Source organism: Canis lupus, chromosome 27 (genome assembly GCF_048164855.1).
Source record: "Canis lupus baileyi chromosome 27, mCanLup2.hap1, whole genome shotgun sequence".
Lineage (NCBI taxonomy): Eukaryota > Metazoa > Chordata > Mammalia > Carnivora > Canidae > Canis > Canis lupus.
This window is the reverse complement of record NC_132864.1, coordinates 37,333,918-37,349,331: the sequence shown is the minus strand read 5'-3', so window position 1 is coordinate 37,349,331 and position 15,414 is coordinate 37,333,918. Positions and strand designations below refer to the sequence as shown.

Sequence of the window (15,414 nt, the reverse complement as noted above, 5' to 3'; positions counted from 1 at the left end):
AACTCACACAATATTATTGTCAATTATACCTCAATAAAGCTGGGGGAAAATAGACAAAACTATACTCAGAGGCAAATTCATAGCTTTAAATACTTTCATTATTAATAAAGAATGACTATGAATACAAGTGAACCAGAGCTAAATGAAAAACACTAAAACATCCTTGCAACAAGCTCCGTTTTCTCTCTGCTTATTTCTTTTTTTTTTTTTTTTTTTAAGATTTTATTTACTTATTCATGAGAGACACAGAGAGAGAGAGGCAGAGACACAGGCAGAGGGAGAAGCAGGCCCCACGCAGGGAGCCCGATGTGGGACTCAATCCCGGGACTCCAGGACCACATCCTGGGCCAAAGGCAGGGGCTAAACCACTGAGCTACCCAGGGATCCCCTCTCTCTGCCTATTTCTAAAGCTCTCCCATGAGTAATCCCCAGACAATTTATAAAAGAGAGAATCAACAACATAAATGATTCCAGAATACCTTTTTTTAAAAAAATAATGAATATGAATAAACTAGGACAAACCTAAAATGGTTAGCACATAGGTATCTAAGTCTCCAAACCAGGATTCCCATTGAAATGACCAATGCATTTCTGACTACCTTTCACATGCCAGAAATAGAAACTTTTCATAGATACGTTCAGAGAGAACAGGACTTAAAGAAGTTGTAGAAAATTAACCTGTGAGCCCAAGATCACACTGTGAAGTTCAGTCAACAGCTCTTAGGCCCCTGCATGGACAAAATGACGCAACACATCTAAACCCTCCCTTGCTGCCACAAATGGCACCAAATGTGGGGGCAGGTGAGGAAAGCGAACACCTTGGCCCCTGCTAGATTCCAGACCAGAGCTGAGTGGCAGGCAGCACAGCATCTGGCAGGTGGCAGGTATTCAAACCATTTCCATTGCAAGAAGGAAGCAAGGATGAACAGCTGGCAAACAGTATCCAGACCAACAGAGTACTATGGCTCCCATGCTGGGCTGCACTGAGGAATTCAAGCATGAGTTCTACAGTGAGGCCAATTTTTGCAAAAAACTGGAGAAATGTCAGGAGAAGGACTGCCTCAGAGACTCCTGAAGACTCAGGAGAATGCTGCCTTGCTGCGGGCATCTCTGTATCTAGAATGATGCTGGGAATGGGTCCACAGAGACCCTCACCCAGGCAGAGCCTGCTGAGTCTGAAGGTGGATGCAGCAAGGAGCGGGGCTGCTGGTGTCACAGGGACCAGGGATGGCTTGTATCCTGAAGGCAGTGGGGGATCTCATGGTGGGAGAAACCAGATAAAATATTTGCTAAAGGAGTGAGCAGGAGAACCAGGCCCAGCTCAAGAGCTTTCCCTGCCTGGCTGAAGAGCCCCCCATCAGCTTCAGGGAAGGCGACAGCAAACATTCCTCAACTCCCACCCAGTCCCTTCCCCCTGCCCAAGGCCATTCTTCTCAGACCTGGGGTCTTGTCTGAGGATCACTCCTCCTGCCCATCAATTGTGGGGGATGCTCTGAGCAGTGGAGTCAGGGCAGGGGGACAGAGTCACCAGGAGCAGGCAGACAAGGTAGCCTATGTGCTGCGCCCAGGGTTCCCACAGGGTATAAGGCTGCTCCCTGTGTCATAGTCACAGATGGTGTCCTCCCCTGAGGCATCACCCACGCCCACCCCTACCCCCAGCAACACTACCTCTCTGGATGTCCTGGCCCTGTAAAGACAAACCTTCACTAGCATAAAGGCTTAATTAAAAATTAACCAATGCCCCTGTTTCAAAGGTTTGGCAAAGAAACATCTGGGTTATTTCTTCAAATACAAATACCGAAATAATCTCATCATAACCAATAGCTCCCTACAAAGGCCAGAGAACTGTTACCAAGAAAACTGGGAAGGGAAGATGCAGTTGTCTGGGGCAGGGCTCAGCTCTGCTTGCTGAGCCTCAGTTTCCCATCATAATTCCCCACCTTCATGCTGGGAAGCCCAAGAGAGAAGATGGCTTTGGTCCCACCCACGTCTCTGCCCCAGCTGTGGTCCTAGCCATGGCCCTATACCCTCTGGGGCCCTGGGTGGCAATAGGCCTGCCACTCACCTTGGGCAGGAGGTGACAGGTAAGGCTGTCAGTCTGTGCCCATTGATGGGGGACAGGGGGCAGTCAGGGATCCCAGGACCCACCCCTGCCCTCCTACAATGTGTTCAGGAAAGCCCCCTTCCAGCTCCAGTACTCCACAGAAGGCCCAACATCTGGTGAGGGTACTTAGAACATACTGTCCCAGGGCCTGAACCCAGGCCCTTCAACCACTGCAGGCCTCCCTCCTGATCCAGTGTCCCTGCCTCCCCCTGTACACCTGCCCTAACACCCTCCTCTGCATGTCTGCTTCTCTACTCTATGCTCCCATATCTCTCTGGGACCTTCAATTCCCCTGTGCCCCACACTACCCTGTACACTTCCTTCTCCCTTCCCTAAAGTCCCACTTTCCCCTGTACCTCTGCCTCCTTGCACCCCCACCTCCCTTTGTATCCCTGCCTACCCTGTCTCCTATATTCCTACATCCTTGCCCTTCCTCCCCTCCCCACCCTTGTTTCCCTCTCACCCCATCAGGGTGGGGTGGACCCCACCCTAAGCCAAGGTGGGCAGACTGGGTAGGCCATGGTATACTCCAAGGGGCACAGATGACACCCTCAGAGCCCGAGAGCCCTTCCCCCATTGTGGTCATCTGGACAGGAATGAGGGTGCTAAGGTGCCTTGAGCCCTAGGCTTCCAAGTGTGCAGAGGAGACTCATCACTGAAGCTTTCATTCTTACTACAGAAACATCCATGCGCCCTCTCCAAGGAACCCAGTGACTCACCTTGGAGGTAATCCTCTGGGGGAGTGCTGGCACGGCCAGGCCTCCAAACCCCATGGGCACCAGCCTCGGTGCTGAGGAAGTATGTGTGAAAAGGATGGTGGGAGCAGAGGCGACGGGGCGAGAGAAGGCCCTAGCACCCACTGTGTGCAATGCCCACAGAGCTGAGGACCAGCCTAGCCTCCCGATCACCCGCATCCCTCAGCACAGGACCAGAAGTGGAGTCCCTTTACAAATATTTGCTGGGACACCCGGGTTCCCATGTCACAGTTGAGGGGATAGGTGCGAGGTGTGGTCCTCGCATGAGATATTCCTTCCTGGACTGTCTGCCTTCCCAGGGGGTCTGTCTCCCTTGCAGGTCCCTGGGTGGGCTGTCTGAAGACAGTGAGCATAGCTACCTTAGCTACTACCTCTTGGGAGAAGGGCTGTCATGGGGCCCACCCTCAGGCCACTCTCAGGCCTTGCAGGCATCTGATGACTCCCACCAAGGCTCTGTCCCCAGCATAAATGCGCATGTATATGTGCACATGCACGCACGTACATACCAGTTATGCCTGAAACTCAAGGTCAAGCCCAAGTTGTTTAAATGTAGAATAACAGCTCTGGGCAAAATTTATTTACTGCAGTGGCCCTGACGACTGCAAACAGCCTGAGTCCATGATGTGATGTGCTTCCAAGCTCTTAGCTGAGGTGCACACAGGCCCCAGGGCCAGAGGGGGCCAGATATGGGTGTGCCTGGGGAAGTACAGAGGCCCTAGGAGAGGCGGGGCCAGCACGCCCCACCACAGGTACCCTTCTGCGTTGGTCAAGCATCCCTACACCTACATGGGAGATGCTGGTGAGGTGCGAGGTGGGGATCACAAGCCCCCAGCCCACTTAAACACGTACACATGGAAACCATCTCCCAGGAACCTGAGGGAGGACAGAGGTGCCGGTCTACAGGGCCATGATAGGTATGATTTCATTTTCCTTCTTTTCTGTATGTTCTACATTTTCTATAAACAACACACATTTATAATTATTTAAAAAGAGCAAAACGAGGGTGGTGGAGTGGCCTCTGAGTGGCGCAGTCATTTAAGCATCTAACTCTTGATTTCAGCACAGGTCAGGATCTCTGGAAGCCAGGGGTGTGCTTGAGATTCTCTCTCTCCCTCTACCCTGCCCCATGCTTGCACGTGGGGGCTAGCGCATTCTCTCTCTCTCTCCCTCCTTCTCTCAAATAAACAAATAAAATCTTTAAAAAGCAAAACGGAATTTTGGTGTCCCGGTTATTTGGCATCTACAGGTCTGGTGGCCTCTCCCTTGCTGTCAGCCCCTCAGGCACACCCAGGGGAGCCTGGGTCAGCAGGATCTAGGAGGTCCCTCCCTTGGGCTTGATCTTGGGTCTGGGGTGACAGGAGGTGAAGGGTGGGCCTTGGTGGGGCGGAGACCCCTTCATCTACTTTCCCCATCTGTATACTTGGTGCCCCACCCTCACCCCCCCTGGCACCATGGCCCTGATCTTACAGGCAGGGATGGCCCATGGTGGGGCCAGCATCTCCCTCCAGGGCAGAAAGTGAAGGCCCTGGGAGCCTGGGGATGGCAGCCGCCCCGCAGCCTCATTATCTTGCAAAATGCAAGAGCAGCAAGTACATTCAGACGAATGAATGGCCTAATTAGGATTTCATGGAGAGTGAAAATATTTTGAAAAGAAAAAGTTTAACTAAAGGCATATTCTAAATACCAAACTCATCAGCTGCAAAGTCAACCTGGCAAGATGTGCCATGGGGGTGGGGTATTTCCATCTCCCCACCTGAGAGTGGGCAGCCTTCCTGTGGGTGAGATAAGCTGGGGGCTGGGGGGCCAGGTAAATGCAGGGCTGGGCTAAATGCTACCACGAGACTGCCCAGGGGAGCCTGGGTATGCTAGCGCAGTACCATCTCACCTGGCGGCCTGGGGGATGTAGGCTAGGGTGCACCAGCCACACCACCAGCTGTGGATGATCCTGAAGGTGTGATGGCACAGCCGGGAGCTGGTGCGGCACTCCTGCCCTAACTGCAGCAGAGCACCACCTGCGCCGAGCCCTTCACAAGGCCTACAGCGTGAGCAGAGCCAGGGTCTGAACCCAAGTCCTGCCACATAGAATGTTCTTCCTCCTGCCCCACCTGAGAAGTGGGAAAGGGCTTGGGGCTCCCCAGGGGACCTGCCCACCTGGAAATGACCCATGAGTCTGATCACAAAGGCCTGGATGTCTGGCTGACAGTTGCACAGGAGAGAGAGAACAGCCATCCTGCACCAGGCTCTGCAGCGGCAGCAGCAAGGACCCTAGCAGCGCAGGGACCTCTTTTCAATAAATAAAGGTGCTCAGAGTGGGGACAGGCCCTCCTGTGAGAGCCCCGCGACATCGGGAGACCGCATAGGATATGCCACAGGCACACACAGGGAGGGCCCACTGGCTCCAAAGACTGCAAGCCTCAGGTGAGTCCCACAGAAATCCCAGGGAGCACGACCCGACAGGTTCCAACAAGCACATGTAGGGTAAACGCGTAGAATAACCATGACTTTGAGAACAAAGACTGATCAAGGGGAGGCTCCAACCTGATCTTTTAAATCAAGCCATGGGCACTGGCTAAGGGTTGGGCATTGCCATGGGCACCACAAACCCAAGGACATGTTCCACAATGTTTCCAATTTCTGGTGACAGAAAAATGTTAGTCAAGAAATGGTTCATAGATATTTAAATGGTTCTGGGTGGGGGACGCGTGGGTGGCTCAATGGTTGAACTCTGCCTTCAGCTCAGGTTGTGATCCCAGGGTTCTGGGATGGAGTCCTGCATGGGACTCCCCACAGGGAGCCTGCTTCTCCCTCTGCCTATGTCTCTGCCTCTTTCTCTATGTCTCTCAGGGATAAATAAATAAATAAATCTTTTTAAAAAAATGGTTCTGGGTGGTCCAGGCAATTAAGTGTCTGCCTTCAGCTCAGGTCATGATCCTCAGTCCTGGGATTGAGCTCTGCGTGGGGGCTCCCTGCTCAGTGGGGAGTCTGCTTCTCCCTCTGCCCTCCCACCCTCATCACCCTGCTCACAATCTCTCATGAATGAATAATATCTTTTAAAATAAATGGTTCAAGTACAAGTGAAAAACAAATCCTCAACTTACATTCATGCCAAAATAAATTCTAGATTGATGAAATCTTGAGCATAAAATACTATGTTGGAAATAACTCAAAAAAAGACAGGGGCGCCTTTACCTGACTAGATGCTCAGGAAGGACAGCAGAATAACGAAATAAGGAAAACATTCAATGGATTTCACCACAAAGTATGAAAAATTTCTGAATGTGAAAAAATTGTCATAAACAAAAATCGAAAGATTGAAAAAGAACTTGCAGATAAGGGAAGAATTCATACTTTTTTTTTTTTTTTAAGATTTTATTTATTCCAGGGATCCCTGGGTGGCGCAGCGGTTTGGCGCCTGCCTTTGGCCCAGGGCGCGATCCTGGAGACCCGGGATCGAATCCCACGTCGGGCTCCCAGTGCATGGAGCCTGCTTCTCCCTCTGCCTGTGTCTCTGCCTCTCTCTCTCTCTCTGTGTGACTATCATAAATAAATAAAAAAAAATTTAAAAAAAAAAGATTTTATTTATTCCTGAGACACAGAGATAGAGAGAGAGAGGCAGAGACACAGGCAGAGGGAGAAGCAGGCTCCATGCAGGGAGCCCGATTTGGGTCGATCCCGGGTCTCCAGAATCACGCCCTGGGCAGAAGGCGGCGCTAAACTGCTGGGCCACCCAGTGTGCCCAAGAATTCATATTTTAGTTCTTTTTTTTTTTTTTTTTTAATTTTTTTTATTTGTGATAGTCACAGAGACAGAATGAGGCAGAGACACAGGCAGAGGGAGAAGCAGGCTCCATGCACCGGGAGCCCGACGTGGGATTCGATCCCGGGTCTCCAGGATCGCGCCCTGGGCCAAAGGCAGGCGCCAAACCGCTGCGCCACCCAGGGATCCCAAGAATTCATATTTTAAAACAAAGACTCTGGGATCCCTGGGTGGCGCAGCGGTTTGGCGCCTGCCTTTGGCCCAGGGCGCGATCCTGGAGACCCGGGATCGAATCCCACGTCGGGCTCCCGGTGCATGGAGCCTGCTTCTCCCTCTGCCTGTGTCTCTGCCTCTCTCTCTCTCTCTCTCTCTCTCTCTCTCTGTGTGACTATCATAAATAAATAAAAATTTAAAAAAAATAAAAAATAAAACAAAGACTCTGATCAATGACTGAGAAAGACATCAATCTCCGCTCCCCCCCCAACCCAACACGGGGCCGGCAGTCACAGCCACGCAGCCAGCTCAGTGCAGCTGTGCGGAGCCAATGACAAGGTGGCCAAGGGGCAAGGCCAGGCTGGGAGGGTGTGGGTTTTGGGAGGTGGCATCAGTGCTGGCACGGCTGCAATGAGGGGCAACCATAGCCCTGGAAGGGGAGCCCTGAAATTCTCATCACCAGTTTGCAGCTCCACAGTGGGCCACTTTCTCTGTTGCTGCCTTCTTTGCCAGGCCAGGGGCTTCCCCAGGGCGATAGGGTCACAATACTCAGTGTCTGACATGGAGCTCAGCGGCTGAGTAACGAGTGCCCAAAGGAGAGTATGGGAGATACAAAGGTGCCGGTCATCACCCCTATCCCAACTTAGTCCCCAAGCCTGCCCAGCCCCATACCTTCATGTGATCAGGGCTATACCTCAGGGCCCACAGAGCAGGGAGCCCCAGCCAGGGCCTGCTCTGCTTCCCAGTCTGTGAAATGGGCCCAGCCCAGAGCAGCGATGGCATGAATGCCAGCCGCCACTACTCTTCGGGGGCCCATGGCAGACGTGAATGGTCAATCACTGTGGCAGACGAGAATAATCCACCACCACACTCAAGAAGGAGAGAACAGAAACAAGAGAGAGGAAAAGGCAGAGAGACACACAGAGAAGACGAGAGAAAAACTGGGAAAAAACCAAGAGGAGGAGGCAGAGAGAGATAAACAAGGACAGGAAACAACCAAGCCATGCTGGGAGACAGGGTAGTGCAGCAGGCAGGCTAAGGGAGACCCTGTGACCAGAGCTATCACTCTATATCTGGCTGGTTGGCCAAGCTGAGGCCTGGTGGCCTACCAGGACTTATGCGGGGTCAGGGCCAGCACCCTGCCAACGTCACCCCCAGGAACCATGTCACCTATACCACAAGCAAGGCCACTTTCTGAGCCCTAGATGCAGCCTGAGCCTCTTCATCCCAATGCAGAGGCCCCCAGGTGGCCCAGAAGCCTGCCACTGAGCTGCCTGGCCTGACCTGGAGTGGCCAGGTAGCACACCTCCAGGTGGCAGCAGACGCCCAGCTACCACCAGCCCAGCTGGCAGCTTCCCAAACCCAGAGTTATGTGCAATAGGGAAGAAGGAGTCAGGTCCCATCCCTCCCTGTCCTATAGCCCTTGGCACAGGATACCGAGGTGTCTGGAAGCCTGGGCACTCCCAGGCTGGTGGCCACTGTCTTCTCACCACAGAGCATAGCACTGGCTGGGCCAGGCCGTCCACGCTGGATATTCAGTGTCACTGAGAATCCTGGGTTAGCCAAGCCTCTTGTGGAGATAGCACCCAGAGGGGCAGGAGCAGATGGCTGGGCTGGGGCCTGGGTACCCAGACCGCATGAACAAGAACAGCCAAAGACATTCTCATCAGCCATCACCACTCCGTAAATGCAGCCACCATAGAAAACGCTGACAGGCCAGGGTGCCAGCAGGGCGTATTCCACCCCTTCCACTCCAGAGGGACCTGGGGGACACAGGGACCACACAGCTTCCCAATCTTGCCATACCTCCCAGGCATCAAGCCTTACTCTTGCTGGAGGAGTGGCTACCAGATAAACCCACAAACACAGGTAACACCCAGGACTGTCTGTTCCCAGCTGGTAGCTCCTGTCTCCTGAGCTGAGAACCAAGCTGGGTGGCCGAGGCTGATACCAGACATTGCCATGCCAAGCATCCAAGTTAAGGCAGGTGAAGATCATATCCAGTCAATGTCCTGGTGTCAGCCTCACTGCAGGCTCATCCCTCAAGCCAGACATCAACCTGGTGGCTGCTGTCCATACCCAGGTCATTGGTGAATCCAAGCAGGGTTAGTGGTGAGGCCCCACCCCCAGCCCTGTCCAGCCCGGGGGCTGTGCCCACTCAGCGGGAGGCTGACCAGAAGCATACACCACCCTGGGCCATTCCTCCGTCCGTCACACCTGCCAAGCCCACCTGGACTCTCTTCCGTCCTATGTGAAGAGGGGGATATTCCCAGGCCGAGCCCAGGTCACTCACCTGTCTCGAGGAGAGATCAGCATGTCCCAACGCCCATCCTGCCAGCTCCAGCTCCTGCAGGGAAACCAGAGGAGACCTTGTGAGATCAATTTGTCAAGCTAAGTCCCTTCTGGACGAGGCCAGACCCCTGGTGAGGCAGTGTCACCCCTGACTCCGAGGTCATCCTGTGGCACTCCTGACATGTGTACCCACATATCATGCACATTTTCTTATCTCTGCTCGACTGGGACTGTGGTGTCTGCGGTTTATGTCAGACTACCACCATCCCTCATAAATGTTTCTAATACTGTTGACTAGCCTGCAAAACTGCGATTGCTTAGCTGGAGTCTGGTCATAGTGTCTTCCCCATTCCAGAAAGTTGGGTGTGCTTCATCGTGATCAACGTACAGCAAGGAGAACTTCTGTGCAACAGGCCACCTGCCTCTCCTGATGCTCCTTGGGGCCAGCCCAGAACCTGTGTCCCTGTGAGGCAAGAGCCTTGCTCCCAGACCCTGGCACCAAGGGGCCAGAGAGATGTCTAGATGTGCCTCACAGGCAGGACTACAGCCCCTGTGGGCTTATGGCCTAGCCCATGCCCCAGGGGACACATCCCCTGTCACTGTATCTAGGCCTGGGGACCATGCCAGAGAGTGTCTGTGTTATAAAAACGAACAATATGGGGAAGCCTGGGTGGCTCAGTGGTTGAGCGCCTGCCTTCGGCCCAGGGCGTGATCCTGGTGTCCCGGGACCGAGTCCCACTTCGGGCTCCCTGCATGGAGCCTGCTTCTCTCTCTGCCTGTGTCTCTGCCCCTCTCTGTGTGTATCTCTCTTGAATATATAAATAAAATCTTAATAAAATAAAAATGAACAATAGGGTGGTGGGCACTTGCCTGGCTCAGTTGGTAGAGCATGCAACTCTTGATCTCAGACTTTTAAGTTTGAGCAGAGTTGTGTGTAGAGATGACTGAAAACTACAATCTTTAAAACCCAAAACCAGGGACGCCTGGGTGACTCAGCGGTTGAGCATCTGCCTTTGGCTCAGGGCATGATCCCGGGTCCCAGGATCGAGTCTCACGTCGGGCTCCCTGCGACAAGCCTGCTTCTCCCTCTGTCTGTGTCTCTGCTTCTCTCTCTGCGTCTCTCATGAATAAATAAATAAAATCTTTAAAAAAACAAAAAACAAAGCCAGGGTGGCAACAAGAGGAGGGAGTCTCGGCTGCAAACAGAAAGCCAGCTTTGGTGGGTCAGGATGACAGAAGCTGTCTCCCTTAGGCTCTACTGTGTTTCCCAGATTGGTCCTCTATCTAATCTTCCTTTGTGGACATGGCCTATTTGGGGTCCCTGCGGATAGGTGTCCCCATCTCACAGCAGCTCCTTCATCACAAGGAGGGGCTCTGAGTCATGGTGGGATCACGGATCAGGATGCGTGGGGTCAGAGGCAAGAAAGAACAGTGGCCCGAGCCAGGTAGGTGTGTGTGTTCATGTGTATGGGTTTGTGCACACTCACCCTCGTGTGTGCCTGGGAGGGCAGTCTGGGAGAGAGCCTGCCCACCCACGGTCCCCACCCCACCCACAGCATAGGGGCTGCGTTTCCTACCCTGAAGTCTGAGGTTCAGGAAGCAGCTCTGCTTGGAGTGTGACGTTTCTGGTCTGCTTCTGTTTTTGGCTTAAATGTTCACATAGGTTTTGCCCCATAGATAGCCACATGCCTTTCTTATCAGTCCTGATAACTGCCAAGCTCCCCCTCAGGGCTGGCCTCGAGCAAAGCCTCACAAGGTGCTGGCTGTACACCCTCATGTCACTCTTGCTAGGTGCCTTGGATTGACCCAATACCCCATTTTTCTGATGGGGAAACTTGGTCCAGGATTTGAACTTATGTCTTTCTGTTCCCAGCGTCCCCACCTCAACTGGGGATATTTGGCCACAAGAACACGTTCCCTCCTTGTGGGGCTCTGGTCAGGATAAGAGCTCCATAAACATGGAGGAGAGCCAGTAGCAGACACCAGTGGGGAGAGCCACCAAAGGTTTCCTGGAGGAGGAGGGTAGGGGAAGTGGGAGGCACTGGGGGATGCAGGGTGGTGGCGGCTCTGAGAGGCATGGGTCTCCAGGGCACCCTTGTCACAGGACATTGTATAGGTGAGGGCAAGGCAGAGTCTGACAGGAGCCCTGAGGGAGTGAACAGGTGTGGATATGAAGAGAGAACGAATGACAGGCTTTGTGCTGAGAATGCAGGAGGTACCTGTCTTAGGAATCCCTACTTAGCATTCCCTTAGGATTGATATGTGGGGTCTGGGGTCACTTACTTGACCAAGGACCCCCGACCCAGGAGCTCTGGGGCAAAGGGAGTCATGAAACCTGCCTCTTATTGGGCTCCATTCCCAAATGAGGAGTGTCCTGAGAAGTGGGGACAACTCCCCCTGGCTATACTAGCCGGGGCCTACCCCTACCACCGGCCTCCCCACACTGGGGCGCCCGGCAATCTTCCAGTCTGCCCCCAATCTTGGGAAGGCCTGCTGCATCTCAGATAGGGGCAGGAACCCAGGCCACAGGGGTTGCCACACAGAGCCAGTCCTGCAAACGGACCTGTCATGCATCCATGGCACAAGGCAGCTCCATGAGCAGAGTCCAAAGGAGGGATGGGCCCCGGGCTAGGTGGGCTGGGCAGACGATGAGGAGGCTAGGTGGTGGGGGCGGGGAGGGGGGGCAGGCAAGTCTGCCTAGGAGCCTGTTCTGCACTCCAGCTCCATGTTCTCCTCCACCATAACAGATCTGGACGTGCTCTTCCAGGCCACTGGCCACTCTGGGTACAACATGAAAAGGCACCTGCTTCTGTCACACCTTCTTTCACAGATGCAGTGAAAAGAAGCTGCAAGCGGCTCAGAGTCCTTGCCTGGACCCCTGGGTGGGGGCAGGGTCAGCCTATGGAAGCTGAGGAGGCCCCTGGGGTGAAGGCCTGAAGGAGGCCTCGCTCAGGGCCTGTTTCTCACTGTCCTTGCCCAAGCCTGTGGGCAGTCACCCTGCCATTCAGTCCCTGGTCTCCCCTTGCCTGCACCAAAGGCAGTGAGGGGCTCTTGGGGTTACTGAGAGGCCTTGCCCCAGGGATCCCTGCCCCTTGCCAGCTGCATACCCTGGACAAGCAGTCTGAAGCAGGCCCCACCAGGTCCCTCCCGAAGGGTCCCAGCACTGAAGGTGGCTGGGCGGGGTCAGGCTTGCCAGCCTTGGCGGTCCTGGGTGCCCTCTGGTGGCCGCACCCGCTGCTTTCCTGGAGGCTGCTGGCTCCTCGGGATCCCCCAGGGCAGGGGGAAGGGCCTATGCCTGACCAGCGGTGGGGGGAAGGAGGAGGGACAGATGCGGCTGAAATGGGTGTCCATGCACTCTGGGCTCATCTTCCTGACCTATCAAATAAACCACGTTGTGCAGCTGTCCTGGCCGGGAAGGCCCGATAAGGGATTCCTGACCTCGTATTCCTTCTGATTATTCCCTAGTCCTGGGTCTCCTGCTGAGCAGACCAAGACTTTATCACAATCTTGATGGAAGCTGGCAGCAAAACTTGAGCTGCCATTCAGAGGTTCCCAAACCCCCTGTGGCCCTCCTGGCAGCCCCCAGGGCTTGTCCTGAGGTCAAGCTTGCCCTCACCTCCCTCCCACCGCTGAGATCAGATCACAGGGCAGATACTAGGGACTGGCTAGGGGCTCCTCTATTCACGACTCTCAGGCCTGTCCCTTGGGCGAAGAGGGTGTGGTAAATCTGCCCTGAATCCTTACGCAGCACCAACAGAGATGCCCTGCCTTCACCAAGCCTCTGAGATGCAGAGACCCCTGAGCCTGGGAAGAGATCTGAGGGGCCACCGTGCAACCCCACTGTGGCATGGGGATGCTAATTTAGTAGGACTTAGAGCCGGCCCAGTTTACCTGTGGACTGCAGGTTCTTCTGTCTACATGGAAAAGACTGTGAAGAGCAGGGCCAAGGCTGACTTGGCTGTGACCCTCCTGCCTAGGCCAGGACTAGAATCCCCAGCACAGTGAGTGCTCTGTGCCCAGCCCTGTGCTGGGTGCCGGTGGATCACAGACTTTAGGGAGCAGGGAACAGACATGGCACTGTGGGTGGGACAGGGCAAGGCTGGAAGAAAGCATGAATTGTGGATTCACAGCCCCACATGCTGCGGCGGGACCCAAGACCTGGGCCACCTACTACTTGGTTAAGTACCCAACATTTAATTAAAAAGAACAACTGGCCATGAGCCCAGTATGCTGTGGAGAAGGCTCTGTCTCCTGTGTGCAGCACCATTTCAAGTCCAGAGATACACTGAACACAGGACAGGCAGGACCTGCTTGGGACCAGCAGACTGCTGCTGGGGGGTCTGCATCTCAAGGGGAGGCAGAGGGAGGGGATCGAGGCTCTCAGTACCCCCCTCCCCCCCCACAGGTCCTCACGAGAGGGGGGCGGGGCGGGGGAGTGCCCTGACATGCCCTAAGCCGCTCATCTGCCAATCCCCTGGGTTTACAGATCCTGACTTGGTGTGTGCCCTGCAGGGGACAGTGGGAAGGGGTGTGAGAGAGGGGCAAGCACCCGAGGTTACACTGAGAGCCTAGCCCAAAGGATGAAACCCTGTTGGCATGATTCTTTTCTCTTCCCTGTTTCTAAACAGGCCTGGGTCTAACGGGAAAGCGGAGCCAGAGTCCCGGAGCTCCGTTTTCAGGGATACGTTACGCAGAAATGAGTACGTTTCAAGTACCCAACATTTAATTAAAGATTACACGGGGAAGGCTCGGGATGTCAGGCTGCCCGCCCCAGGCCACACCTCAGCAAACCGGGCTGGGTACCGCGCCGACTGGGGGCATCCGCCTCTGCCGGGCCCGGTGTTCCACCGAGGGGACTCGGGCGGCGGGAGTGGGGGGATCCCCGGTGCGGGCACCAGGCAGGGCCACCAGGCGGCATCCTCTCCCTCGTCCTCTGGGCGGCGGGAGCGGCGGGAGCGGGGACATCCCCTTGGCTCCCGAGCCCCAGCGGGCTCCAGGGGCGCGCCGCCCCGGGAAACTTCCCCGGCCCCGCCGGCCCTCGGGCCCCTGGAAAGTTTCCGGCCCCCAAGCCCCGGGGCAAGGCGCCCAGCGCCGCGCAGGCCGAGCGGGGCTGCGGGCGGCGGGCTCCGGCCGCGGCTCGGCGGGGGCGCGCTGTGCGGGGCGCCCCGGCCCGCCCCGCCGGGGCCCCGAGACCGCGCACAAAGGGCCCCGCCCCCGCGGCCCCGGGTCTCGCGCACCGCGGCGCGAGGGGCGAGGTGGGGCGGGGCCCGGCTCGTACCTCGGTTCTCCGCTCAGGAGCCCGCCTCGACCCCCGGCCCCCACCCCGGCCCCATCCCGGCCCCGACCTCCGGACCCCGCCCCCGGCCCGAGCCTACCTGGAGCGCGGCGTGGGCGGCCCCGCAGCGTGGCCCCCGCCCCCAGACGGGCGTCCCCGGGTCTCTGGGCGCGCCGGGCGCGGCGTCCCCGGGGCGCGGCGGGGTCAGCGCTCCGCGGGGCCTCAACTCGGGCGGGTGCGGGGGCGGACCCCTCCCGGGCCCAGCGTGCAGCCCCGGGCCAGCCCTCCCCGCCCCTCGCGCGGCCCGTGCGCAAAGCGGGTCTGGCCGGCGACGCGACCCTCCGCCCCGCCCCAGCCGAACGCGAATTTTCCCATTGGTCGGGAGACCCAGGGCGGCCCGGCAACCGGCGCCGATTGGGCGGGCGCTGGGAGACGCCGGCTTCCCATTGGGCCCCCGGGGTGTCCGTCCCGGCCGACCGCCGGCCCCTCCGTGGAGTGGCCGAGGCCCCGGCACCTGCCGGGACCGCTGCGGCGGCGGCCGGCCTCGGGGCCGCCCCCCTCTCGGCGGCGTTCGAGGACCTGCCCGGGCCCCCCGGCACCGAGCGGGGATTGGCGAGCCCCGCGCCCCTTCCCAGGACTCTGGCCTCGCTGCCTCCATCACCGCCCCTAGTTCGCAGGGATCCTTCTCCCGCGCCTGCTGTTCACCGGGCGCGCCGCGCCCTCCTGTCCGGATCTAATTGTGTTCTTCGCACACTCTGCGAGGGAGAGTTGTGCTACCTTCCCATTCTACAGATGGGAAATCGAAGCTCAGAAAGGTTCTCACTTGCTTTAGGTCACTCGGGTGCAAGCCTAGCCCGTCACCCCCGGGCCTGGGGGGTTCTCGCAGCAGGGGCGCGGCCCGACCTGGGCTCCGCGAGCCTGGATGGGGAGCCGTGTTTCTCGGGGCAGGAAGGTCCTTTCGGCGAACCAGAGGTTGTCCTCCTCCACCGGCCTGAATCCACGGACCCCTCGGCTCGGCC

The 15,414-nt window shown here is 56.5% G+C and overlaps 1 protein-coding gene across 6 annotated transcripts in view; it reads right to left on the bottom strand.

Annotated features, from left to right (window-relative positions):
- ARVCF (ARVCF delta catenin family member) overlaps nt 1-15,414 on the bottom strand; it is a 54,705-nt gene that overhangs the window by 35,919 nt on the left and 3,372 nt on the right. For 2 of the 6 annotated variants that reach the window (XM_072803522.1, XM_072803517.1), the window contains exon 3: nt 9,122-9,175. The gene's annotated coding sequence lies outside the window, so the exon portion shown is untranslated. Of the gene's footprint in view, nt 1-9,121; nt 9,176-14,495; nt 14,711-15,414 lie in introns of those variants that run through there. The other 4 variants (XM_072803523.1, XM_072803519.1, XM_072803516.1 and 1 more) reach the window with 4 other exon arrangements.